At 43.1% G+C, this 27,705-nt stretch overlaps 1 long non-coding RNA gene across 1 annotated transcript; it reads right to left on the bottom strand.

The window, feature by feature from the left end:
- Positions 1–941: 941 nt before the first annotated feature.
- LOC126515280 (uncharacterized) lies at positions 942–27,705 on the bottom strand. The gene is made up of 2 exons (XR_007595811.1): positions 27,449–27,705; positions 942–2,837 (listed from the first exon to the last, which is right to left on the bottom strand). It is a non-coding gene; the product is annotated as an uncharacterized lncRNA (long non-coding RNA).

The raw sequence follows: 27,705 nt of genomic DNA, 5'->3' as shown, positions 1-27,705 counted from the left end.
GCAGGCAGGGTCCCCTTCAGTGAAAGCATTCAGTATCACAGTGGCCCAGCTGTGCACCTGCTTGCTGCCGGTCCTTGAAGGGTTGTCTTCCTAGAGGGATGAAGGAAGGCTCAGGTGCTGTAGACAACTGATTATTTTGGACATTGGCTCTTGATAGTTGCTCTGAGGATGATGGCTGCTCAGATTGGAACAAATGAATGCAGAGTGTTGGGAGTTGCAATCGGCACCGTGTAGGTGTTCTAGAAGGCAAAAGAATGTCACCAGGAAAGACTCAAGGTCTACGATTTGTAAAACTGATGTGTGAGGGCAGAATAGTTTTATTCTTGAGTTTAGGGAAAGGAATGGGAATGAAGATATCGAAGCTACTTTAGGCTCTGAAGAAGTCATTGGAGTGACAAGTGGGCAGAGGTACATAGAGAAACCCCTCTTCAGATGACAGAGAAACCACACTTTACCTCCTACGCATGTTTCCAGCTCTGCTATGGTGGTTGACACTGTTGTCAGCGTGCCGGGATTTGCAATTGCCTAGGAGACAGAATTCCCAGGTTGTCTGTGAGAAACTTCCTGACTGAGGTGGTTAGGCCGATTGAGGTGGAAAGATCCACCCCTAATCTTTGGATCTTTCAACAAAAGTCTGTATAAGCTTTAGATATGATTTTAAAATAAAATAAAGTGGTCTTTCCTTATCTCCAACATTAGTGAAGAACCAGCAAGTGCTGCAAATTGTGTGCTTACTCGGCGCCATGGTCACACTCACGATAGTTCCCCACATGTGAGGAACTCATGATGGCTGAGCTAGCAGCCCACGCTGACAGCCACACCCATGCCAGCATGGATTCCTTGGTTCAGCTCTTCCCACAGACACAGACGCTAAGCTTCTTCCCGCTCCTTCTGTTCATCCTGTACTCAAATTCTCTACAATCTTTTGAACGAATGCCATGTACCTTATGCTACTATTTATTTCAATATCAACTTAAATGGTGAGAGATTTAAGAAATTCAATGGGAAAACAAGCCAGATATTCTAATAAATACACAGTAGATAATTATGTGTGATTATAAGATTTCAATGGAAGATAATGATCACACGTCTTGTCCATTGTGGTGTACAGACACCGCACAGAGTAACCAATATGCTCACCAATGCTTCACTTTTAATTCTTTGAGAATTACGTGAATGCATACAAAGTACTTTGATCATATCCACCACCCTCATCCCCCTCCAACTGCTCCCAGATTCCACCCCAAGACCCGTTTCTAACTTCACGTCTTCCTTTCTCACGATTCACTCAGTCACGAATTAGTGCTTCTCAGATGTGTATAGATGTATCTTCTAGCGCGTGGTTGACCTACCAGAGGGCACAGCCCTGCAGAAAATGGATTTCCCACCTTCTAGTAGCTATCAACTGTCTGTCAATAGCTCCCCAGGCTCTGGCTGTTGTAATCTTTCCATTCCCTTTCCCGCCATGTTCTTGAGACTTGGGAGCAAAGGGTGTGGTATAGAAACCCCATTTACAGGCTGGCGTTCCACAGACACATACTCTCTTCATTTCGGCCAGTTGTCTATCTCTGTATTAACTGCTATCCACTGTGGAAAGAGGCCTGCTCTCACCCCAAGTATAAAGATAAGAATTTAGGAAGCAGTTTGATACTCTGTCTATGTACAAAGAAATAGTAATAGGGTCTCCCCCAGGGACTTTGAGTCCCTAGCCACACTTTCTGATGTGGAAGGTCCTTCTGGATCCTTATTTGGCAATGGTTGAAAATAACACATGGAGAAACCACAGTGACCATTCCACTGTGGCCATTCTCCATTTATTCTGTTCAGGAATAGGAGCTCTACCATTTCAGAGGAACTATGCCTGCTTAGCTGGACACCGGATTTCTCAGGTTCCCTTGCAGCTATGGCTCAGAGAACATCCAGGGTAATGGGATATGGGAGTTAGAGGTGCCCGGTTCCTGCGTGTACTTAAACAGTTTTTAGTTGATTGTCGTTGTTTTTTGTTATTTCTGCTTTTGATATTGCAGGAGAAAACTTTGACCTTTCCCTGACCCTGGGGAGTGAGTGAACACGTGCATACATGGGATCTTGACACTTCCCTCCTGGTGCTGGGAGATTCTTCACATCTGCCAGGCTCCGCAGGGAGCTCCCTGAAAAATCTGAGTCACATTTACCTCCCCAGCCTGGAGGAGCAGTCAGAATTCCTGGCAGATCACGGGGTATTATAAATGTTTACAGAAGAGATGGAGGAATTAGAAGCACCTTAGAGACAATATCACACTGGCCATGTTGAGTAGTCTCCTCTAAGAAGTTGCAAAGATCACAGGAAGTGTCAACATTGTTGATAGCACTTGAGAATAACCACGTTTTCATGATCCTCCACACACACACAGACCAGCTGTCTAACTCCAAACGGCACGTCCTGTGTTGGTCCACTACACAGTTACTGGTGGTGTTTACATTAAAAGGGACATGGCAACACTTTCGAATACCGTGGCCATCTTTTCACGAACGTAGCCTTGGAATAGAGGCTACCTGTACATATTCCTTTAAACAAAGTCAGCTGGGTTGTGACTGGGGAGAAAATGTAATATTTATGATGGCGGCCTCGTGTGTGGAATCGTTATGAGAGGAGCATTTTGGAGCATTTCTGGTAGCACAGTTTGTCCGAGCTACACTAGACACCGCGGAGAGCCCTGGATCCACCAGGCACGTTCCGAATTGTTCGGCTTTCCCTCTGTTTGGCTGCTGGGCTCTGCAGACCTTCCGAGACATTCTCCATCAACTGCTGTTTGTGTGATAGATATAAGCTGGGAAAGCCACTCACTCTGCTGGGCCTGGTGGAAAAAGAAACGAGATTCTTGTGTGAGGGTGTCCCATGATGAAAACACATTTTACAACTTTTCCTTTCCGGCGTGCCTTTTATGTAAACAACAAAACACACTGAATCCATTTTTCAAACAAACTTACCAAACCCGAAAACACAGCCGACCTTTAACAGTGGGTAGCATGAACTATTGGGGTTACAAAGAAGGTTTTAACTATTGAAACTCGTTGGCAACCTGAAAAATGAGTTTTCCTTCCTTCCGAACGGTTAAAAATAGCTCTATAAACTCTTAACTCCGTGTGGTGGTGAGCTCAGCATTAATCACCTCTATGGCATCTTACATTTAGGACACGGATAAATCCACGGGCCCCAATCAACCACTTTCCTGAGGAAATTGGCCAAATCCCACCTGGAGGGAGGGGGATGAATCCCAACAGCCTTGCCATTCAGACAAATCTCTTTTCAAGTACCCTTAAAGCTTTTTTTCATACTCCAGCGAAGACAGCCGCACAGGAAACAATAATAGTTTAATCTCTTGAAAAATTTCCTTCCTGCATTGCAGCCCTCAGACAGGTAGTGAGAGCGAGCCAAGGAAAATGAAGAGAGCCCCTGCCAAGCGCTGGCTGCTACTTGGCTTCTCCTTCCTGCTCTCGCATAGGAGCCTCCACGCTCCCCCAGAGAGGCTCTGCCGTGGCCCCAGTGGCTCTGCTGCTATCTGCCTTGACCCTCTCTGACCCTGGGAAAGAAAGAGACAAGGGAAGCAGCCGTTGACTCATTCCATGACTGGGCGTCTTTAAGCCGCCCGCCATTCTTCTGGAGCTTCCTAGTGCTTCCTTCTAGGGGAAGACACATTTTATCTGGGAAAACACACGCAACTCTCAGGGAAGTGCAGAGCCTGTGGGTGGGTCTTCGGGAAACTGTGTCTGGGCTTGCTCAGAAGCCCATGTGCCTCATTGCTGAGCAAGTCTTCCCAAGGCTGCAGGGAGGGTAATAAGGCTCCAAGGAACCTGAACAATTTTGAGATTTGTGGGCTAGACAGGACCCATATTCAGGAAGTCCACTGGCTTTACCCTGGCCAGCCAGCTCAGAATGCCAGCCTGTCGTGACGTTCAGTAACCCACAGAGGATCTCGTTAGGCCATTATACATAATAACTCTTGGGAATTAGCTTGCAGTTCTCATGCATGGCTCAAGCTGTGTGTAATTTACTTCAGATGAGCTGTTTCCAACCAGCAAGATCACCAGAATGGGCATGTTGACCGCTGGCCCCTCCTCCTCTGTGCTCTGTGTGTGTGTGCGTTCACACGTGTACACATGGAAGCCAGAGGTGAGATGGATACCGCCCTCTCAGCTCCCACCTACTGTTTTTGAGACAGAGTTCCTCATGGAACCAGGAGCCCCCAACTTTCTCTAGACTGGCTGTCCAGTGAGCCCCAGGACGCCTGTGTCTACCTCTCTGGTGCCAGGACTGCAGGCAGGCATTGCCACAGCCAGCTTTCACATGGGTGTTGGGGACTGGAACACAGGTCTTGTGTTTGTGTGCGAGCGCTTCGCTTCCTTAGCCTACTGTGAGTCCTTGACTCACCGGCTAGAATTTTTGCTCTCTGTGCTCCCCAGGGAACACCTCTGTCTAAACGCACCCCTGAGTCCTGGCTCTCAATCACTCCCTTTTATCCAGCCTTGTTTCTGGTTTTCCTCTTGGCTTGGCCATTTTAGGAGTCACTGGCAGGGTCTGGGCAAAAAGAACTGCATTTTTATCTCCTGTCTATTTCCCCCACCCATATTTGTGACTTGAAATAAAAAAAATCCTCTCATTATAGAGAATAGAACATTGTCTAATCTCTCAAATAAATAGAGAGGAGGTAAAAGGGTTTGTTAGCCAAACTGCTGGTTGGCACAAAAAAAAAAAAGTGAACAAATTTAGTTATCATAAAAATAGCCTCTTCAAGCCACCCACCGTGTCTAGGAATTCATTGGACGCATTCCCATGTTTTCGGGCCAAGCAAGAAGTACACGAAATAGAAGCTGTTTTCAACTCATTTTCCCTTCATCACTGAGGATAACTGAAGGCAAACGCTGTAAGATTCTCCTTAGACAAGCGTCTGGGCCAGCCAAGGGCTGTTACCTCAACTGCCAAGTAAGAAACTCAGCAGTCTGCAGGAATGCAGTACCCAAGGAGAGACCTGTGTAGTGAGAGTCAGTAAAGACCAACAGACAAGGACAGGATGACCATCATACTGCTAGTTACCATAGCAACATGTTGTGAGGGACATTTTGCCAGCAATATGGGGGTGTTCAACATTAGTGCCACTCACATCACATGACGTTCTCAGAGGTGTGCGAACTCATGGTTTCTAAAAATAAACAAACAAACAAACAAAGGGAATAGTCTTACGTAACGAGTCTTTCTCGGTTATTCCATGATGTGGGAGTGATTTCTTATTAATAAAGAAACTGCCTAGGCCCCTTGATAAGGCCCACCCTTAGGTGGGTGGAGAAAAGAGGAGAATTCTGGGAGAAGGAGGCTTGGTGGAAAAGTCGCCATGATGCTCCCACTCCAGACAGACGCAGGTTAAGATCCTCTCTGGTAAGCCAGCTCATGGGCTACACAGAATATTAGAAATGGGTTAGAACAATATGTAAGTGCTAGCCAATAAGAAACTAAAACTAGCCGGGCCAGGCAGTGTTTAATAGAATACAGTTTCCGTGTAATTATTTCTGGGTATAAACTAGCCATGCGGGCGGCTGGGTGCCGGGGACGCAGCCCTGCCGCTCCTATTATTTCAACAATTCCAGGTAGCTCCCACATAACGACAGAGAGACTTGTTATTAATTATGAAAGTTCAGCCTTAGTTTAGGCTTGTCCCGCTAGCTCTTGTATCTTAAATTGACCCATTTATATTAACCTATGTCCTATCATGGAGCGTTACTTTCTCCCACCTTGTCCGTATTTCCTCTCCATCTAGGGGGTGACTCTGCCCTTCTTCCCAGAGTCCTCTCTGTCCTTGGAAGTCCCACTTAACCTCTTCCTAGCTATCAGCCATTCAACTTTTTATTATGCCAATCACAGCAATATATTTTCACACAGTGTACAAATATTTCACACTATTATGCTATATTAATTGAAAATTATTGAGTGTAGTAATTTTTTTCTAATTTACCTGTTTCTTACAGACAAATACACAAAGGTGTATATCTGATTAGTGGAATAGAGTGGAGCTAATTCTACTTTGATAATGTTTTATAATACCTAAGATGTTCTTTATGCAGCGTAGTGATTTAAGCATCTCTGGTAAGTGACAAAAGAAGTCTTATGTTTTTAGGTATTGGGTTTCTGCAATTATTTCTGTCGTGTCTGTATTTGTCAGTGTTCTAAGGGACAGAGGTGACAGAATGAATATGTGGTAAGAACGGGTCACTGGGCAGGTTTTGGAGAGGTGGTCTGTGCTGCCCAGGAAGGCTGTCTTCACAATGGGGAGTGGAAATCCCACAAGCTTCCCAGTCTATAAGTTTGGTGCCTCTAGAAGAGCTTTTACAGGAAACTTGAAAAAGCTGGGTTGTGACACCAGTGAAAGATGGCCAACAGCCACAGTGGGGTAGAGGAGCACAAGCCAGAGGTGACCTTGTGAGGGAGACACGCGTGGGCAGGGCGCCTTCATGGGTCCCACGGTTGAAAGGCCTGCTCACAGTTGCCGAAAGTCTTCCAGTGTCAGCGAAACTGACCAAGAAATGCCCTTACAGCTGTGCCTGGAGGCTGTAAGGCCATGGGGTCGACTCCAGATGTTGCCACGTTGGTGATCCTGATGAACGATCTCAGCACATCTGTACTCCTTGAATTCTGTGTAATTAGTTTAGTGACCTTTCTTAAAATGGGCTTTCTGCTCAGTTGCAAATCTTCAAGGGTCTTTCTGTGGAAGCGTCTGCGTTCTGTTTCTCCCAGGGTGCCCTGCTTCATCAGAACATGGTTCTGGGTGGCGTTTCCCTTGACATCCATGTTCATAGAGAGGGACCCACCACAGAGGTGAGTGGACGCGCCTCACGCGGTCCTCTCTGTGACTGTGTGTAGAAGAGCAGGCCCTTTCCCTGCCTACTGTGTGGCACGGACACGGGCGGGAAGGGGCCCTTCTACACTTCTCCAGTAGTCTACCCACAAACTTCTGTTACCCCAAGTGAACCTCCCTTCTACTCAGTGATATTTTCCTGTTCACCACCAACTCCCAGCCCTAGCTGCTGTTTGCCTCTTGCGGCCACTGACTTCACATCTCCTAGATTCTGCCTTTGTCCCCAACACACCAATGGGGGCCCACCCTCTGCTCATTCTGTACATCCTTCGCCACCACATTTACACCTACAAGGGAACTTTCGTCTTTTATCTTTTCTGTCTCCCCAGGGCACAGATCCCTTCCCATTGGCTACTGTGCTAACAAGGATGGAACTGAAACCTGCCCGGTTTAGTTTCTAGTTCCCTGAGCTGCCGAGTGTGTTTATTCTAATCATAGCGGAATCCCTACTATGATCATGCCCTCATTAGTTCTGATGGCCTTATTTAACTTTAGACACCAGAAACCCAGCTTCTTCAGCGTGCGTGGGGCCACGGGACTCAGGGTGGCCCTTTCTGATGACTTTCTGTCTGTCTGTCAGGCCGCGGGCCTGAAGATTCTCGGGCAGAGCTTCGCAGACACGGTGCCGCACAGATTGCTAGGGCAGTCCAGTTTAGGAAGTTGCCGCCTTCTTATTCTTACGTGAAATCCCTTTAGAGGAGGAAGGACAGAGAGGAGGTGGGCATAAAAAAGAGAGAGAAGGAATTATGGGGAAGAGAGCAAGGGAGTAATATTTGGCTATATTCTTTAAGATTTTGTGCTATTTATTTGCAGCGAATGCCTTTTTTTTTTCTGGGCAAATGAGTCATATTTTTTAACTTGAAAAAGAAGGAATCAGTGTTTGAAGAGAGAGTGTATCCAAAGAAAGGAAAACGAGACTCCTGTTGACTTGCTTCTGCTGCTGGTGTGCTCTGAGTAGGAAGATGCCGGGAACCAAGCAGGTCTGGGATAAGCTGCACCAACCTGTGAGTCTCTAAAGATAAGGCTGAGCATTAGCAACAGCTTCGAATGGTGGTGTCTTCAAATAGTGAAAATACCAAACAGAGGCCGGAAGTGATTTCCTTAGAGACTAACTGACTGATGACCCAAATAAAATCTGCAATAAACAGGATGTGATTGGCTGTCCAGGAGGGCGGAGTCAGCACTGCACAATCCCTGCCTCTCTGCCCACTCTCTTCTTGAGTGCCTCTAGCCATGGTCAGATAAGTCCTGTTATGCCTGGCTGAACTTCAGGAAGGTTCCGTGACCTGATGAATAAACAAGGTGTGGTGGGAACCAGAACTAGACTCTGAAGGGGTGAGGCCCACCTTAGCACTCAGAAGCCGGCTCAGCTTACAGGATGCCCGGCCCAGTTCAGGGCCTAGCGGTGTGTCAGTGCTTGGTTTGTTTCAGGCCAAAGTGTGCGTGACTCAGGGAAAGCTCACTTACCTTGTGGCCCTCTCCTGACTGACTTTCCTGATTTCGTTGTAGAAGTGGGGGACTGGCTTAGAGGAGCCAGGTGACTAACTTCCTGGGGACACGGGGCATCCTAGTCTGATTTGTGCTGATCTCGGTTGGCATAGGGCAGGATGGGGGAGTGAGCAGCTACCCTGCACAGGTGGGCATGGACCACCATCCTCTGGTTTCCTTTCCTCCCACCGTGATCTAGGCTTCTGAGCATGTATTCATCAAACCCATTTTCTGTCAGTCACAGGAGACATTGTATCTCCCTGTATCTCATCCTCCATCAGCAGGGTATGCTCCAAAGAGAGCTGCAAGGGACCAGATGATGGTGGAGCAACCAGGATGGGGCTAGACATGTTCTTAGAACCACTGTGTGGAGTGTTCCTTTCTGATGAGCATTTGATCAGGCACAAGCGGGGCCTAGGCCATCTGCAGGGTAGACTATGGGATTTAGGTCTGTTTGAGGCAGCAGTGACATTGATCAAAACAAAGACTTTGACTTCCCAGCGCCCATGTAGCCTTATTGCTGTGATTGCTCTGCCTTAGCCTCCTCAGATATCGTATGATATTGCAGGTACGTAGGCCATGGGGGATATAGCAGGTGAAGCCTTTAGCATCATGCCTGGGTCTCGGTGAAATCTTGATTCTTGCTAACATTTCTAGCATACGCAGCAATGCTGGTACCGCAACAGCAGTCAGGACGTTTTTATCGGTTGATTTTACTCTTCGTCAATTTCATACATGGATAGAATGCATTCTGGTCACTCTCCCCTCCTTCTCTCTCATCTCCTCACAGTCCATGGCAATGTCTCTTCCCCCTCCCTACCCCACCCTTCCCAGAACCATGACTATTGGTTTCCCTTTAGTGACCCCTTTAGTTTGATCAGGTCCGTCTGTTGTGGACTGGGTGGAAACTGACCACTAGGGCCTGGCGGGGCCAACAGTGCTGTCCATAAGCAAGGCAATGACTCCTGGATCTGTGAATGACCAGCAGTCTTCAGTCAAGGCTAGGTCCCTGAGTCCTTTCTTCTCAAGCTTGCTGCTTATAAGTCTGTTCTGGTGAAGACCGAGTTCAGGCATCTGAAGCTGCAACGCCCCCTCCTCCCCTTCCTTCCTCTCTGTCCTCCTCTCCCTCTCTCTCTCCCCATCTCCCCCCATCTCATCTCACAGGCCTGCTTCCTAACTCCTACTGGCTCTTACGTTCCTTCTGCCCTTTCTGCAGTGTTCTCAAGCCTTACAGGGACTGATACAGCTGTGTTGCTCAGGGCTGTTTGATAACTATCGTCTGTTCCTACCAGAGACCACCCCTGTTTCTGCTCTAGGGATTCCTTTGAGAAGGAAGCAGCCCATAAGGGAAATGACTACTCAGTCTAAGAAAGAGCACATTGATTTCCTGATTCATAAGGAGGGAAATGGAATTCTATTTTTTTTCCGTTTGAGATAGGGTCTTGCTCTGCTGTCCACGCTGGCCTAAAAATCTGGATTCCCCTTTACGTGGCCTTCAGAGTAGCTGGGACCACAGGTGTGTATCACCCAGAAAGCTTCTTGATGAGCACTCAGGGGAAGTCCCAGCTAAACCCACAGAACCAGTCTGTGACCCTGCCACGGCAGCAATTGTGTGCAAGGAAGCAGGACATTTCCTATTGTTCTGGGAGCCGGATGCCATTATTCACAGTGGATTTAGAGGAGAGAGATCGTCTCAGGTTGTGAAGAAATTTTTGAAACTCTAATCTTTCCATCTCATTTGGGAGGAGTGTTGACAAAGGACAAGAACAAAGGATGGGAGGGCACGGCCATCAAAGTTGAGCCGTGGCTCCGGGTAGCTCTGACATTGTTGTGGGGGTTTACCTTACCAAACTGAGGTCTGAGAGTCTGAAGAAAATCTCTGTTGCAGTGGCCGTGACATCCGTGCTAAGGAACTGGGTATATTAGAACCATCTTAGCAGACATTTTATGATAGGTGTCCAGGTCCTAGAAGGGTGCTGATGGGAAGCAGCGTGTGTTACTAGGGGTTACAGGCTCTGGATTCAGACCACCAGCAGCTGATGTGTGTACGAGTCACCAGACCCTGAATGTGTTTAGTTATTCTGTAACAGGAAAGTGTGTTGTGTGGGTGTGAGGGGGGCACAAGAAGGAAGACACGGTCTTTCAAGTTTACTATGACTTCATCAAATCCATGCTGGAGATGAGACGAGCTGAAGTCAGGGGTATCTGAAAAATAGAGTGAAAGGAGAGATGGAAGGTCATCGGGGTGTGTGTGCCTGTGCCTGTGTGTCTATGTGTGTGTGTGTGACTGTGTATGTGTTTGTGCAAGTCTTTCTCTGTATGTATGTTTGTCTATGTGTGTCTGTGTCTCTGTGTTTGTGCAGCTCTCCCTTCCTGTGTCTCTGTGTGTGTCTCTGTGTGTTTGTTTCTCTCTCTCTGTATATGTATGTTTGTCTATGTGTGTCTGTGTGTGTGCATCTCTCTCTCTCTCTCTCTCTCTCTCTCTCTCTCTCTGTGTGTGTGTGTGTGTGTGTGTGTGTGTGTGTGTGTGTGTGTGTGGTGGGTAGTCCCTCCATGACCTTTCAGGATTTCTTGACTCCATTCTCAGTTAATTTATAATGAGTGGAAGTATGATAAAAAAAAAAAAACACGTACACTCGCACACACGTCCCCTGTGGGGAGCCAGCACTTTGTTCCCCTCTTCTGAATGAGTGGAGCCCATGGTCAAACATGCTTTTAGGGAATACACATCTGAGAACCGGGACAAAGAAAAACAGCAGGAAAATGAGCTGGTGTGTTGGCATACAAAAGGTTCCACGATAAGCCGGGATGGAGTTTAACAGAGGTTTGTTTTTTAGGAGATGAGCTCACAGAAAGAGTAGTGATCTGCAGTCCTCTGCATGAACTGGGAATTGGAACTGAATCCAGCAGCCAGAAGGCCTGAGCAGGTTTTTCTCTGCGTGTATAGCACATTAGACGGCACCCAAAGTGGTCTGGTGTCTTAAAGGCTATTGGCTGAAGGGGTTCCCACAGGACCTCCCCTTTTGTCTAAATAAGAGAGTTCTAAGCCTCATAGAAAACTTCATACAATAAGAACACATGTCAAGTATTGTCCAGGAAGAAGAAGAGGAAAATACATACACAAAATTTAGAATTATAGCCAGCATAAACAACATTAAAAGTTTCAATAGTTATCCTATCCTAAGGAGTCTAAGTCTTGTATTAAAAATGGCTTGGTTAAGCCATGAGAAGAAAGTAACTTTGACTATCTAGTCTTCAACCCCATCAAAGACCTGAAAAAGGAGATAATATTACTTGAGTTAAAAGGAAGTTCAAGCAATTTCCAAAAAGTACAAGAAATGACAGAGACAACTGGCTGCCTGGGCAATCACCCAAAGTCTCATTTGCAATGTTGAAACCACCAACTTTGGCTAAGGCTTAGAGTATCTGACATAGTATTCTTCAGAGGAAGGAAGATTTGAAAAACCATCTTATCCTGTCCTGGTAAAGTTTAGCAGTCTATTTTCTTGTATCCTGCTTGTCTAGTCTGGACACTGTGCATTTTGTCAGTAGTTGAGGCAAGGGTAGTTCTTTACTCAAAGGCCAGTTTTGCCAAGAAGAAAACAAGCTCCAAGTGGAGTGTCTTCAGTGCTTAACATTCTCTCAGGAATAAATTGGTGCTGCCAGGAGCAATCGTGTCTCACATCAATAGAATTCTAAGTTATTTAAATGCCATATTCTACAGTTCTTTGAAGTGGTTGAAGATTATCTATGTATGAAGAATACAATCTCTATGCATTTAAAGAACCTGATTAGTCTAACTTTAAGTATGACAAACATGGATGACTATTGACCTGTAGTTCTTAATGCCTATATAGCTTAAAGCCTAAGACTTCATATTAAAAAATTAAGCAGTCTTTACACAAATCTGCAGCAAGTGAGGACAATGACCACAAATGTAAACAATATATAAACATCTTGATCAGAGGTAGAAATGTATAGTGCAATAAGATAAATATATCCTAAAATTTCATCAGTATACAAAATATCTTAAGCAGAGGGAGAAACATGCATGCATGTACATGATAAAATAACTTTGCGTAGGTGCACAAATATTGTAAACAGAAATAGGAACATATTCAATATGACAAGTATAACTTGAGTTTATATCAATATACAAGAATCTATACCAATGTAAATTGTCTATAAATAATAGATCTCAAGTATTCTCACTATTACTCACTATCATTATTATCCCATCCCATCCATTCCTTTTTTTCCAATAGAGATCTCTAAGTCTATTTCATTCCACCCCCAACCTTATACCAATTATAGCCAACCCCTAATAATGTTCCTAGCCCAGAAGACAAGCTTTGTTGGGAGAGGGAGCATGGTTTTCTAGAATTACTTTTAGCTGTCATGGGGGCAATGTTATTTCTATGGGATTCTGTAAAAACTAAAATAATGGTTATGTTTCAAGATTACTGTCTGGTATAATTGCAAATAGTCTCTGAGCAGTTGGTAGGGATTTTCCTGAGGTTCTTATTTGAAGTTCTGGCCAGAACATCTTGTAAGAAGTTGCACCATCTCAACTAGCTAAGTCAGAATCATCTTGAGCCGTTTGTAACCTAACACTGATTTTAAAGTGGTGATATCATCATAATGACATCATAACAACCAGGTGGAGTCGCTATTGTGGGGCCCCATCTTCTTGGAAACTTCAAAGATTACTGCAGGAAAATTTATTGTTCATTGTGGAAAACTTAAACATTATTCATATAGGCATATTCAATGAAAAGTACAATAGAGACAAAAAATAGGTATGGGGAGAAGTAAAATATTTTGAAAGCAGAGTTTTGGTAATAGTAGTCACTAAATTTTATCTTCCTTCTGTCCCATAATAGGTTGCTCTTGACATGAGACAGAAGCCCTGAATTTTTTTTAACAACATGTTTGGACTTAGAGAAGGATAGCCACTGTCCAATTTCAAAGCCAGCTTTGATTTTTAAGTGAGTCATGACTACATACTGAGAAGCACGGGATATGTATGTTTAGGTAGTGAAATTGGTATCATAAGTCAGACTTCTCTTTGCTTGATAATTCTTTATGGATAGCTATCTTTTCTACTTTAGGCATCTAGATGTCCAATGTCTCTTGGCTTTTTGAAGATGGGTGTTTTCCTGCAAAGACAAGAGCAGAACCCTGCCCCAGCCCTTATAAGGTTTCCTTACAACCTGTAGGATTGTCATTTTTGTGGATGAGCTGTCATTTCTCTTTATCAGGAGGTTTCTCTGTTTCAAACCATATCTTAATTAATTTTGATGGTATCTATAGCTTTTCTTCTCCTGTGGAAACAAGAACAAAACCCCTTCTCCAATATAGCACTTCTCCTGGTTTCCATTGTGAGGTCAATATATCCTTGAAATACACCAGCTGTTTTAATTCAGACATTTTTTTCTATTATCCAATGTCTCTCTGCAGCTGTTGTTCCTTTCTCATTAGTAGTTAATAAAGCATTATGCAATCTAATCCTGGGGGTATTTTTCATCCCTTTCTGTTTGTTTAACATATCCTTTATAGTTCAATCTGATCTTTCTATAACTGCCTTACTTATAGGATTGTGTGGGATACCTGGAATATGCTTTATATTATAACAAACAAAAAACTGTTGATTTTCTTAGAGCTATATCTGTCTTTATTTGTGCAGGTATACCTATGATGGCCATAACTTCTAGTAAAAGTCTGATTACTGAATCAGCCTTTTCTGAGCTCAAAGCATTTGCTTATTAAAAACCTGAATAGGTGTCAGTGGTGTGGTGTACATATTTTAATTTTTCAAATTCTGCAAAGTGGAACCTATCCATCTGCCAGATTTCATTCATTTGTGTACCCCTTGGATTACTTCCTGCAGGTAGTGGTATTTAGTTATATACAGAACAGACAAGGGAGCAACTGCTGAGGGAGTAGGCCAGAGCCTGAGACCTTTACGGGTCCAAGTGTGAGTCAGGGATCTCCAAGGGAGTAGACCTGAACCAGAGGCCTCTGCATGTCAGGGCCCAAGCTAGGAACACCTACAGAAAGAGGCAGTGAACTTTACAGGAGCAAGTACAAGGGAGTGACCGCTGAGGGAACAAGCCTGAACCAGAGGCCTCTGCAGGACCAGGTGTAAATTAGTGACCTCTGAGGTAGCAGGTCTGAACCAGCAACCTCCACTGGAACAGGCCTGAGCCAGCGACCTCTGCCAGAGCAGGCCCAAGGCAGCAACCACAGCAGAAACAGCCTCAAACAAGTGACCGCCATGGGAGCAGGCCTGAAAGACCATCAATATTGCAGAGCAACCCCTGGGAATGCTGAGCAACCTCTAGGAAAATTGAGTGACCAACAGGGTGACTGGAACTGTGGACCTGACTGTACCATGAGAAGCAACCATCTGAGCCTTGGGTTCACTAGCACCTGGAAGATTGATCACCAGAGAAACAGACAGTCCCAACTCCACCAATCAGAGGAAAAAAATGGGTGGACATGGTAAGAATGCATGCAACACCACAAAGAGCAACACAACACCAATAAAAACTAGCGGCCCCACAACAACAAGACTTGAACAACCAAATATAGATGAAGCAGAAGAAAATGACTTAAAATATCTTTAGAAGAATGTATGAGGCCCTTAAAGAGGAAATGAAAAATTCCCTCAAAGAAATAAAGGAAATCAACAAATCCCTAAAAATAAACCAAGAAAAAACAATAAAACATATAAAAGAAACTATTCAAGACTTGAAAGCTGAAATAGAGATAATAAAACCCAAGCCAAGGGAATTATAGAAACAGAAATTATGAGAAAACAATCAAGAAGCACAAATGCAAACATAAACAGAAGAATACCATAGATGGAAGAGAGAATCTCAAGTGCTGAAGATACATAGAGGAAATAGACTCATCAATAAAGAAAATATTAAATCTAACAAAATCATAGAAGAAAACTTTCCCACCTAGAAAAAGATATGCCTATAAAGATACAAGAAGCTTACAGAACACCAAATAGACTGGATCAAGAAAAAAGCCACCTTGCCACATTATAATCAAAACACTAAACATACAGAATAAAGAAAACATATTAAGAGCTTCAAAAGAGAAAGGCCAAGTAACATATAAAAGCAGACCTATTAGAATTATACCTGACTTCTCAATGGAAAGAGTGAAAGCCAGAGAGTCCTGGACAAGCAAAATGCAGACATTATGAGACCATGAATACCAGCCCAGAGTATCATACCCAGCAAAACTTTCAATAACCATAGATGGACAAAACAAGATATTCCATGACAGAACCAAATTCAACCAATACCTAGCCACAAATCCAGCCCTACACAAGGTGCTAGAAGGAAAACTCCAACCCAAGGAAGTTGGCTACACCAACAAAAACACAGACAATTGATGATCTCATTACAGCAAATCCCAAAGAAGGGGAAAACACAAAAATTAGTATCACCAAAAATGAAAAATAAATTAACAGGAAATGGCAATCACTGGTCATTAATATCCCTTAATATAAATGGACTCAACCTACCTATAAAGACACAGGCTAGGGGCTGGAGAGATGGCTCAGTGGTTAAGAGCACTGCCTGCTCTTCCAAAGGTCCTGAGTTCAATGCCCAGCAACCCATATGGTGGCTCACAACGAGGTCTAGTGCCCTCTTCTGGCCTGCAGACATACACACAGACAGAATATTGTATACATAATAAATAAATATTAAAAAAAGAAGACACAGGCTAACAGATTGGATACAAAAACAGACTCCATCCTTCTGCTGCATACAAGAAATACATCTCAAACTCAAAGACAAGTATCACCTCAGAGTAAAGGGTTGGGAAATTTTTTTCCAGTCAAATGGACCTTAGAAACAAGCTGATAAAGAAAAACATATAGGCATCCTCCTGAATATTAACCTTCATCAGGCGATGAAAGGAGACAGAGACAGAGACCCACATTGGAGCACCGGACTGAAATCTCAAGGTCCAAATCAGGAGCAAATGGAGAGAGAGCACGAGCAAGAAACTCAGGACCGCAAGGGGTGCACCCACACACTGAGACAATGGGGATGTTCTATCAGGAACTCACCAAGGCCAGCTGGCCTGGGTCTGAAAAAGCATGGGATAAAACCGGACTCGTTGAACATAGTGGACAATGAGGACTACTGAGAACTCAAGAACAATGACACTGGGTTTTGATCCTACTGCATGTACACTGGGTTTTGATCCTACTGCACGTACTAGGCAGTTTGGATGCTCACCTTACTAGACCTGGATGGATGTGGGTGGTCCTTGGACTTCCCACAGGGCAGGGAAACCTGATTGCTCTTTGGGCTGATGAGGGAGGGGGACTTGGGCAGGGGAGGGAGAGGGAAATGGGAGGCGGTGGCCGGGAGGAGGCAGAAATCTTTAATAAATAAATTTAAAAATAAAAAAATAAATAAATAAAAATAAAAAAGAAACAAGCTGATGTAGCTATCCTAATATCTAACAAAATAGGCTTCAAACTAAAATAAATCAAAAGGGATAAAGAAGGACATTTCATATTAATCACAGGAAAAACCCATCAAGAGGAAATCTCAATATTGAAATCTATGCCCCCAAATGTAAAAAAATCTATGCCCTCATATGTAAAAGAAACAACTTTAAAGCTTAAGCCACACATTAAATCCCATAAATAATAGTGGAAGACTTCAACACCCCACTCTTAGCACTGGACAGATTAGTCAGACAGAAGATTAACAGAGAAATGAGGAAACTAACATATTATGAGTCAAATAGACTTAACAGACATCTATAGAACATGCCATCTAAACACAAAAGAATATACCTTCTTCTCAGCACCCCTGGAACCTTCTCAAAAATTGAGCACATACTAGGTAGCAAAGCAAACCTCAACAGATACAAAAAAAAAAAAAAAATTGGAATAACACCATGTATCTTATCGGATCACCATGGCTTAAAATTAGAATTCAATAGCAACACTAATTCCAGAAAGCTCCAAAACACATGGAAATTAAATAATGCCCACCTGAATCATCAATGGGTCAAGGAAGAAATAAAGGAAGAATTTAAAGACTTTCTAAAATTTAATGAAAATGACCACACAACATAGCCAAATTTATGGGACACAATGAAATCAGTGTTGAGGGGAAAGTTCATAACACTAAATGCCTACATAAAGAAGCTAAAAAAAAATCCCACACCAGTGAGTTAACAGGACATTTGAAAACTCTAGAACAAAAAGAAGCAATCACACCCAGGGGAACTAGATGGCAGGAAATAATCAAACTGAGAGCTGAAATCAACAAAATAGAAGCAAAGAAAAACAATGCAAAGAATTAATGAGACAAAGAGTTGGTTCTTCAAGAAAATCAACAAAACAGACAAACCTTTATCCAAACTAGTCAAAAGCCAGAGAGAGAATATCCAAGTTAACAAAATTAAAAATGAAAAGGGGGACATAACAACAGACATGGAAGAAATCCAAAGAATCATTAGATCATATTTCAAAAACCTGTACTGCACAAAATTGGAAAACTTAAAGGAAATAGACAGTTTTTTGGATAAATATCACTTACCAAAGTTAAATCAAGACCAGATAAGCAAACTAAATAGACCTATAACTGCTAAAGAAATAGAAACAGTCATCAAAAGTTTTCCAACTGAAAAAAAGCCTAAGATCAGATGGTTTCATCTCAGAATTCTACAATATTTTCAAAGAAGAATTAATACAATATTCCTCAAATTGTTCCACACAATAGAAACAGAAGGAACATTGCCAAACTCTTTTTATGAGGCTTCAGGTACCCTAATACCCAAACCACATAGTCATTACTAAGAAAGAGAATTACAGACAAATCTCAGTCATAAACATGAATGCAAAAATACTTAATAAAATACTGGCAAATTGAATCCAAGGACACATCAGAAACATCATCCACCATGATCAAGTATACTTCATCCCAGAGATGCAGGGATTGTTCAGCATATAAAATTGGTCAATGTAATCCACCATATAAAGAAACTGAAAATTAAAAACCACATATTAATCTCATTAGATGCTAAAAAAAGCCTTCAACAATATACAACATCCCTTTATGATAAATGTCTTGGAGAGACATGGGAGACCACTTCCTAAAATATAACCCCAGGAGCACAGACACTGAGAGAAGCAATTAGTAAATGGGACCGCCTATAACTAAAAATCTTCTATAAGGCAAAGGACAGTCAAAAAAACAAAATGACAGCCTACAGAATGGCAAAAGATCTTCACCAACCCCACAGCAGACAGAGGGCTGATTTCCAAAATATACAAAGAACTTAAGAAATTGGTCATCATCAAAAGAACAAACAATCCAGTTTAAAAACAATAAAGTACAGACCTAAACAGTTAGCTCTCAACAGAGGAATCTAAAATGGCTGAAAGACACTTAAGGAAATGTTCAACATCCTTAGTCATCAGAGAAATGCAAATCAAAACAACTCTGAGATTTCATCTTACACGTGTAAGAATGGCCAAGATCAAAAGCACGGATGACAACTTATGCTGGCGGAAGAATGGATAAGGAAAATATTGTACATTTATAGAATGGAGTACTACACAACACAAAAAATAATGACATCTTGAGATTTGCAGGCAAATGGATGGATCTAGAAAACATCATATTGAGTGAGGTAACTCAGGCCCAGAAAGACAAATATCATATGTACTCACTCATCAGTATCTTTTAGACATAAAGCAAAGAAAACCAGCCTACAATTCACAATCCCATGAACCTAGACAACAATGAGGACCCTAAGAGAGACCTACATGGATCTAATCTACATGGAAAGTAGAAAAAGACAAGATCTCTTGAGTAAATTGGGAGCATAAGAATCATGTGAAAAGGTAGAAGGGGAGGGGAGAGGAAAAGAGGGGAACAGAGAAAAATGTATAACTCAATAAAATCAATTAAAAACTTAAAAAAGAAGTAGGACATCTTATAATCCCCTTAGCTTGTTGCCAGGACATAGTAAAGTCATTTTTTAACTTTTGCTATTAACATGATGATGTTTTTATGAATTTCGGAAGCCTTCCATATATTTTCAATCAATAATTGATCATTTTCTGCATTACCTTGTGCTAGAGAACCTGGCAGACCCGTATGGAGTTAGATGTGTGTTATGTGTATGGGACAAAGCTTATTCCTAATTATATCTTGAACCTGAATAAATTATGAAGTCAATTCTGTATCATCTGGTTTAAATCCACAGGTTTCAATGTGCAAAACAACTCTTTTTGCATTTTGTGAATCAGTAACTAAATCGAGAGGTTCTTTAAAATCTCTTAGAACCATGAGAATAGCATATAATTCTGTCTTTTGTACAGAATTATGAGGGCTTTCTTCCACTTTACTTAAATCTTCTGATTTGTAGCCTGGCTTTCCTGATTATAGACTAGAATTATAGAACGTAGGTCCTCCAGTTCTTGGTGTGTCATGTATAATGTGAGGAAGGATCCAAATAGCTCTCTTTTAAGGTTAATTCTATCGCTTTGGGGTAGTTGCTATTAATCTCTCCACAAATATTAGTACAAGCTCTTTGCCACAGTTCATTGTCTTCCCATAATATTTTATTTTCACCATTAGTAAAATGTACTATAACTTCTGCTAGGTCTATTCCTGCTAATTGATGAAGTCTCAATTGTTCTTTTATAATTAATTCAGAGACATTCTCCACATAAGATTTTAATTTTTTACTTGGTTTATGTGGTAAAAAGATCCATACTATGAAAATATCTTCTTCTGCATTAAAATTCCCGTATGAGAACTTCTAGAAGGCAATATATTTAAATGTAGTTAAGATTTGGATCCACATGATTCACATATGCCTCCTGTAACTTCTCTTCAATCAAAATCAATTCTTTCTCAGCTTCAGCTGTTAATTCCCTGGGACTGTTTAAGTCTTTGTCACCATCTAAGGTTTTGTTTAAATGAATTATTTGATCAGGTATTGTCCCAGAAGTGGCCTGTAGATTGGAAATGTCTCCTAACAATCTTCGTAAGTCATTAAGAGTTTGCAATCAATCTTTCCTAATTTGCACTTTTTGTTTTGCAATTTTCTCTAAACCTATTTTATGACCTAGATAATTGATAGAATCTCCTCTTTGTCTGTTTGCAGCAGCAATTTGTAATCCACATTTAAGCAAAACTTCTATTATTTCTTCAAATATTCTTTCTAAAGTATCCACATTTGAATCAGATGGCAAAATGTCAAGCATGTAATGCTAGATTATAGATTCAAGAAATTGCTTACTTATCATTTCCAAAGGCTGAATTACAAATAATTGGCACAGGGTCAGGCTATTTAACATTCCCTGTGGGAGGATCCTCCATTGCTATTTTTTATTAGGCTGAGAATTATTATAAGAAGGTACTGTGAAGGCAAATTTTTCTGTCTTTTTCTTGTATAGGTATAATGAAGAAACAATCTTTTATATCAATAACTGTAAGAGGCCATCCTTTAGGTAATATGGAAGGCAAAGGAACTCCAGATTGTAGAGTGCCCATTGGATGAATTACCTTATTAACAACTCTTAGATCTGTCACTACTCTCTATTTTCCAGACTTTTTTTAAAACAACAAATACAGGAGAATTCCAAGGGCTGGTTGATTCTTCAGTATGGTGAGCCTCTAGTTGCTCCTGTACCAGATGTTCTAAAGCCTGCAGTTTCTCTTTAGTTAATGGCCATTGTTTAACCCTTATAGTTTTATTTGAGTTAACCATTTAAAAGGTAGCAGCATTGGTACCTCTGGAAGTTTGCTATTGTTTTGTGTTTTTGTACAGCCTAAATGGTTTATAATATCCTTCCAAGAAATATGAGTTTCTGGGACTGCAGGAATGTTAATCTGGGTATTCCATTGCCGCAGCAGGTCATGGCCCCATGCATTCACTGCAATTATTAGCCACATACGGCCTCAGACTTCCTCTTTGTCCTTCTGGCCCTATGCATTCAACCCATCTCGTGCTTTGTTTTACTTGAGATAGGGTTCCAATTCCTAGGAATTGAACACCTGACTCCTTAAGAGGCCAATTTGGACACCAAGATTATGGAGTAATGATACTCACACTGGTGTTTGAACCTTGAGCATGGTGAATACCCTGAAAACATAAGAGAATTCTAGAATTACATATCCTATGGAGACAGGATAGAATCTGGGTCTTTTTGAAAAGGGTGTCTTTGACATTTGCTGATGGATATGGGTGGAGAGGTCATGCTGGGACAGGGAGCTAGGGTAGAACATGCTCTGCCTCCCTAAAGTGCAGAGAATCTAAGTTCCTTCACCATAGAGTTTAACCCTGGTGTGCCTAGTGTGGCTGGGAGCTTGTCTTACAGCTCATTTACTCATGCAATCAGAAAGGAACAGCATGTCCTGGAATCCCTGTTGCTATTTATAGGTGTATTCAGCTCTCAAGACTGGCAGACGTTGGATATTTGCCTGCACTCCAATGTGGCTGTTTCCTAAGGTGGCTCCACTCTGGAGTTCAAAGCATCATCAGCTGAGGAGACATCTCCTTTGTCACTTCCTTGCCTATCAGTTCTCAGCAGCTCCAATGTCTTGTGCAAGTCAGACCTGATATAGACTCAGCTAACCATAGCCACCAAACGTGTTGCAGGGGGCCGCTAGTTAGTTCTCAGCCACTTAACCTTGAAATAATCACACAGAAACTGTATTAATTAAATAACTGTTTGACCCATTAGTTCTAGTTTCTTATTGGCTAACTCTTACATATTAATTTAATCCATTTCTATTAATCTGTGTACCACCACGTGGCTGTGACTTACTGGCTAAAGTTTCGGTGTCTGTCTCCAGTGGAGCTACACGGCTTCCCTCTGACTCCACCTCCTTTCTCCCAGCATTCAGCTTAGTTTTCCCTGCCTAGCTCTGTTCCCCTATAGCTCTGCTATAGGCCCAAAGCAGTTCCTTTATTTATCAAAGGTAATCACAGCATATAGAGGGGAAATCCCACTTCACAAACTGTCCTTTGTGACTTATGCAATTTTCTCAGATTATTTTATAACCAACGTGACATGAAATTGGTACCTGGAATGCAGGTCCATATTTTCCTTAATGCACAATATAAATGAGGTTAGAGGTGTTAGAGATGAGCCTTTACGTGGTCCTACAAGCCACTGGAGACTAGCCACCATCTAATGTTTAACCATCTCTAAAACCTCGCAGGCTTTCTGTATATATGCCAGGCAGAGCCCTGAGCTAACAACAGCAACATAAATCAGGAAACACGATGCCTCCGTTCATTTCCAGAGCAGCAACTCCCTGTTTTCAACCTGGACAATTCACCAAAGAGGAACAGGTGTGGTTCCTTCAATGGCAGGTGCGGTGGGCCTTTATCAGCCCATCAGTTTGCTTTCCTGCGGTGACTCAGACAGGTGGTAGTAATGAAACCACCTTAGTCTCATGAAGTGACATCTTGTGTTTAGGTAATCACGACAGCTTTGACCAACAAACTCTACACTTATCAGTAAATGCAAATTAAATTACAAATTATTCACATGTTGATCCACAATGTTAATGATATGTGTATGTATTATTATAAGATTGACATTTTAGGTAAAAATTGGTTATGGATGACTAATTTCATGTTTTATAGCTTAAAATACCTACAACATGATTGCATTTTTCATTATCAAACATCAATAATGTATCATTGTACCATTCTATTAACTATGTCACAAGTAATAAAGTCTACACTAGAATGCCTGGCAAGCTTATTTGTAGAGCAGTCAAGCCAATGTAGTTCTTTTCCTATTGTGTATATAATGTGTGTTTTATGCTTTGGGGGAATTTGGAATATAGCTTGCTATAGACTATGTTGAATTTCTCCTGAAATTATTCAATGAATATACACAAGTACCAGCGTGACTGTCTGCGGACTGTCAGGAGGCTATTGAGCTTAGTGAAGCGGTAAGGACGGGATCCTGAGGTGATGGTTGGTGTCTTTATGAGGAGGAAGAGGAAAGGAGAGTCCCTTTATGGGTGTATCCTGAAGAAAGAACACACAAATGCACAGCAAGAGATTGAAACTTCATACCTCAGGAAAAGATCCCTCACCAAGAATCAAACCCTGCTGGAATGTCTCCTTGGATCCCAACCCACAGAGCTACAAGAAATGACTGTGGTTCAAGTCCATAATATTTGGTTAGACAGCTCAAACTGAGCAAGACGTGGTGACAGGAAGACATCACGGCTGCTGTAACATCTGAGCAGGCTGAGATGCTGGTATGAGCTTCCCGTTGGAGCACAGAGCGTAGGTTGGGGTGTTTGGTAGTCCGTAAGCAGTCTGGTTGTGTCATGTGTCAGTTCCTTTCTGGTTGCCATGACTAAACACCTGGCTGAAGATACTGCAGGCAGGAAGGTTGTACGGTGGCTGAGCTACAGTCTGTCACAACGAGAACATCATGGCAGCAGAAACACAGGGTGGCTCCCCAGAGTACTCCTGCAGTCAGGAAGCAGATGAAGCCCTGTGCTCAGCTCACCTTCTCCTTTCTATGTGGACTGGGACCCCAGCCCACATTCAGAGTGGATCTTCCCTGCTCACTTAAACCTTTAAGAAAACACATCATAGACACACCCAGAGATATGTTTCATGGTAAGTCTAAATCCAGTCTAGGTGACAGTGAAGGTTTCCCACCGGGGCACCACCAGTGTTGACTGACAATACAGCCAAAGCCAGACCTTCACCAACACTGTGTGCTCCTTAGGAACATAAGTTAGCTCCCGCTGTTATCCAAACAACTCTACTTATGGAATCTACCAGAAAACAGCACCAGCCTGCAGTGTTTGTATTCAGAAAGAGAGCAGAAAAAACTGGGTCACCAGGAACAGAGATTCTGGTTTGTTCCAAATCCATCTGTCCAGCCCAGCCCTCCCCGCAGGTTCATAGTGTAGGTAGTAGAGACATAATGAAGGTTTTTAAACAACTATGGAGCACCAGTAGAAGGCATTCTTCACCACGGATTAAAGGGAAGAAAATGTCATAAGACGCCGTTCAAGTGTGATGTTGGAGAGGAAGTGACAGGGACAGTGAGACAGCCTAGGTGATCTTATGCAACCCCTCGGGCAGGATCTGCTACCTCTCAAATGACCTGAGGGACCTAAGATGGTTCTCAGGCTTGCTTGATTCTCTTGCAGAGAAGAGGCAAAGAATTTGACCTCAGGTAGTTGTGTGTGTGTATTCCACTCAAGATGACAGGAATCTGCACTAACTTTTCCCCCTCAAGATTAATCAGTGGTGTGGTCTGGAGAGATAGATGGCTAAGTGGGAAAAATGTAGGCCACGCAGGCATGAGGACTTCAGTTCAGGTCCCCAGAACTTGTGAAATGTCAGGTGGGTAGGTGTGGTAGCCTGCCTGTGATTCTAGTACCTAGACAGAGAGACAGGAACCATCAGACCTGGTTAGCTAGACCAACCATACTGATTAGCTCTTGTTCTAGTGAAGAGATTCCACCTCAAAGAATAAGGTGTAGAGAGACAGGAAAGACTCCCCACATCAATGTCTGGACTTCACACATGCTCAAGTGTGCATAGACACCTGCACACAGATATGCACACACAAACAGACACACAGACCTGCACTCACAGAGACTAGTCAGTACAATGTGAGAAAACTTGGGGTGGGGTCATGCAGACATTCACTCAAACACGTAAGAATATGTCAACTGAAAGTGGGGTGTCAGGTGTAGGAATTAAAGGTTGTGTTTGCAAAGTTTTTATTTTTAAGTGTTCAATGGATTCTGTTTAATAAAATTTCATATTTATCCCAAAGCCCAGAGCCCAGCTTGGCTTTAACTGTAAAGTTAATGCAGGCTATAGTTGCCAGAGAAGGAAATCTCAAATAGCATGTCTGTGGGGTTGCCTTAATTGTTAATTGGTATAAGAGGGTCTAACCCACCATAAGTGGCCCCACTCCCTGGACCTTCAAGCCTGTTTTGTGAAGTCTGAGTCTATTGGCTTTCTCTGATAGGCTCCTGAGTGAATGTATTGCACAGTCTGAAGTAGGTCCTGTAGAGCTTGCAATCTCTCAGTGCTTGTGTGTTCATATGTGGATGTCAGTATGTGTACAGGCATACAGGTGTGTATAGGTGTGTGGTGTGGGTGTTTATCTCCTGCAGGTGGCTACATGGCTTCTCTTTGATTCTGCCTACTCTCTCTCTCTATCTCTTTCAGCCTGGCTTTCCTCTGTTAAGCCATTGGCTAGATGCAGTGTCTTTATTAACCAATGACAATAAAACATATTCTCAGCATACATCACCTCCCACATCACCTTTGTATGTGGGTTCCAGGGACAGAACTCGTGTCCTCTGACTTGCCTGGCAAGCACTACCTGACTGAGCCATGAACCCAGCCCTGTCAATCACACACTGCTCACTGTTCTCCCATTGCAGCTGGAGTTCTGGCGTCTTATTGTGTCAGGGGACAGAAGGGTCCATGAAGCCTCCTCTGATGACACCCAAGTCATGTTGAAAGAGCGTCCTTCTCCATCTCCTCATGGGAGGCAAAGGCTATTAATTACACTGAGTGACAGACTCTCCGTGGTGTATGATTGACACAGGATGAATCTTTGTTACTGACTGCAGATAGTAGAATTGCGATGCTTATGTAGAGCCAGGTGGGGAGGATGTGCCTGTGACCAGGCAGTGTGCATGCGGTTGGTATGCGGTGGGCGTGTGATAGACATGCAGTGAAAATGTGGTGGGCATGCGGTGGGCATGTAGTGAGCATGTGGTGGGCATGTAGTGAGCATGTGGTGGGCATGTGGTGGGCATGTGGTGGGCATGTGGTGGGCATGTGGTAGACATGCTGTGAGTATGTGATTGACATGTAGTAGGCATGTGGTAGACATGCAGTGGACATGTGGTGGGCGTGCAGGGGCATTCAGTGGGCATGCAGTGGGCACGTGTTATCTTCTTCGACCTCTGCCTGAGAAGCTGCAGGAGACAGAACAGGCATTATCTTGCTACATTCCTTTCCTAAATACAGCGTCTGTCTACTTTGCTTGTTCAGTGCTGGCACAGGGACAGCCTGTCTTTTTATATTAGCTTAGTTCTGTAAGGAAACAGTCTTTTAGGAGGAAATAGTTGGAAAATTCGGGCAAGGATCCATTTTTAAAGTTGCAGCTGAATGATTGCTTTCTTATTGTGCGACGTCGGGCTACAAAAACCATCCATTTCTGTACACATGTTTCTCTTTTCCTTTCTTAGCTTTGTGTTTTCATACCGCTTAAAACATACATATGGGCCAGAAGGAAAACAGTTTCAAAGGGCTGGTTTTCAAGGACTCCTAAAAATAGCACCTATTGCCAAACACGCAGCCCCCCAATATGTAAATGGACAAAAGGGGTGCAATGAAAAGCATATGTTGCTCACATTTCACTTAGAAAAACAGGAGTCGGAGGCTTGGCCTCCCGGCCCTGGTGCTGCTGCAGCTGTGGTTTCCACTCAGCCTCAATCCGAGCCTCCAGCACCCACTCTCCGCATAGCTCACGTCTATCTTTTAACCAAGGCTGTAAAAAGCTACCAGGAATAGCTTCATTCTCCAAATGGGACTGAGCTGTTTCATCACCAGTCTGGGATTTGACACGAACCTTTCAAACAATTATCAATGCTCAGAAGGGATCAAGCACCCACAGTGCCTGGGCCTGTGTGGCTGCCTCGCAGGCCCAGGGCGAAGGAGTGGGCTGGGAAGGGAGTCCAGGGTGGTTGAAATAAGAAGATATTTATTGTCTGCCTTCTGCGGCAATGAGGAATCACCTCACATTCTTCCTAGAAATAAAACAGAGAGTGTACGAGCATTCATGAGATCCAAAGCACTCCACGGTGGGGAGGTTTAGCTTAGACTGCCTTCCATGGCTGTCCCGGTACGGAACATGTCGTCTCGTCTACTCCTACAATTTAGAAAAGGCGTCCTGTACGAAAACCCCATGAGAATGCCAGCCTCTCAGGTACCTCCTTTTATTTCCTGAGAAAATATATTATTTGTCCTCTCGTCAGAGGTCCACAAACCTGGACGAGTGAGCGCGTCTGTGCAGGGACAGCTTCCTCGGGGCTGAAGTTCGGATCCCCTGGCGACCTCTCCTGGTCCAGCAGGCTGTGGAACTGGGTTGGTCCCGAGTGAGTTGTCTTGCTTTCAGCTATGGAGTTGTCTTGCTTTCTCAGCTCTGGTTAAATTTTGTGTTCTGTAGCTTAGTGTTTCCATGATGGGCCGTGGAAAAAGAACCGTGGAGAACGTTTCGCCTTTGCTGTTAAAAGTTGTGACCTTT

This window comes from Alexandromys fortis, unplaced genomic scaffold (genome assembly GCF_014885135.2).
Source record: "Alexandromys fortis isolate MF-2015 unplaced genomic scaffold, M_Fortis_MF-2015_v1.1 scaffold_162, whole genome shotgun sequence".
In the NCBI taxonomy this organism is placed as follows: domain Eukaryota; kingdom Metazoa; phylum Chordata; class Mammalia; order Rodentia; family Cricetidae; genus Alexandromys; species Alexandromys fortis.
The sequence above is the reverse complement of the archived record's forward strand: the minus strand, read 5'-3'. Positions and strand labels throughout refer to the sequence as shown.